Here is a 1,729-nt window from a genome sequence, read left to right as displayed (position 1 = left end):
TCTTGTACTAGCCAATGTGTTTACTAGTACGTAGGCACCGGCCTACAGAAGGCTATAACCTTCTCTCTTCTTCTAGGGACCACATTTCATAAATTTTCAGACTAGATGCTCCTGGCACACAACAATACACATGAAGGCCTCGTTTCATCAAATTTTCATACTGTACCGATTAGAACTTTCAAACTGCATAAACCAATAATCAGTTAATTTGAACAGTCAGATCACTGTCACTAGAACAGTGTGCTGAACCCAAAAACTTGCATCATCATTCAGAACTAGATGCAACCTCAAAAATCATGCATTCGAATGTATATGCTACTTTACTGAACCCAACCTGTGTGTATACGCTACTTCCTTTAATCAAACCTGTGTATACCTTTAAAACTACTGAAACATAAAACTTCTGAATCAAGTATGTACCAGCTAGCAATATACTGAACATCTACTATCAATTACAAAGCTTTACACAGGCAGTAGTAGAGATCACCCTTCTCTCTTATACAATTAATCAATCAGATACCAAACTCCTTATCATTCAGTTTTACATTCAGATCTAAGAAGACTTCATTGACATACAATAGTAAAATAACAGAACTGAATAGATAGATCAGTCAGATATGAAGAAAAGGATTTTCCTTTGTATACGCTACTTGGAAGAGTAGAACCTGTGTGTACACGTGCTTTTACTAAGACGAACCAGCATATAGATTTGCAAATATTAACTAATAACTTCGTTGCTATTCTGGACTTCAAATAGACCCAAATCATGGTATTTAAACAATAAACAGGTATACATAATCACATCTAGCCCAATCAATATCAGATCATGCAATGATAAGTCATTTTAGGTCTCATGATCTTGATCAAACATTGAATTCAAGGTGCACAAAATATTTTAGATCAAATCACAAACATAGCCCCTGCAACATAAAAAATACTTCAGATAGATGTATTTCTTAGAAACCTTTTCACTTGCACTACATGGCCTTATAACCTTCTCCTCCTTATATAGTTTTAGGCCTTTCTCAATACCTTGGACCAAAACCACTTAAGACCTGTGGTATTCTTGGATGGGATCAGGTAGTCATTACTCCACTCAATATTGTGAGCTAATACCATGGTATTGACCTCTGGTATTGTCTCCTCTTGAATTTCCTTGATTTTCCAACATATACGTGCTTTTCTTCTTGTGAAAGTGCATGTATACATATACATTCTTTTTGTTCTATGAACCAGCGTGTATACACTGTTTTGACTAAGTGGACGTGCGTATACATATTAAATTTCTTTTCACCAGCCTTTACCCTCAACTTCTTCATTCTGATTAGTAGTCTTTATTCCATCTTCCTGTTCTTTTGTACCAATTCCCTATTACATTTGACTGGACCTGTTACACTGTGGGTTGCCTTTCATCAAAACTGAACTGACCTATGAGTGAGTTTTCATTAAGGAAAACACTTGTACCATAATGCCAACACACTATTTTGACATGACTATTTAATATGATTAGATCTATTTTCCCTCACAAGAGTCCCATCGTAATCCTCTACCTCTAATTGAAAAATCAAATCTTCAAATATTTAGGGGTTTTCAAGAGGATCATCATGAATTTCACGATCTAATTGTTGAATGGTTGGAACAGTCTTACCTCGCAAGCTCCATTGCAAATAAAAAGTTTTGATCTCCCCTCGCACTTTCTAAGGAGTTCAGTGTAGATGGAAACACATCC

The sequence above is a fragment of the Pinus tabuliformis genome, chromosome 4_1 (genome assembly GCF_031772625.1).
Source record: "Pinus tabuliformis cultivar Carrire ecotype Pingquan chromosome 4_1, CPIR1, whole genome shotgun sequence".
NCBI lineage: Eukaryota > Viridiplantae > Streptophyta > Pinopsida > Pinales > Pinaceae > Pinus > Pinus tabuliformis.
This window is presented reverse-complemented; position numbering follows the sequence as displayed.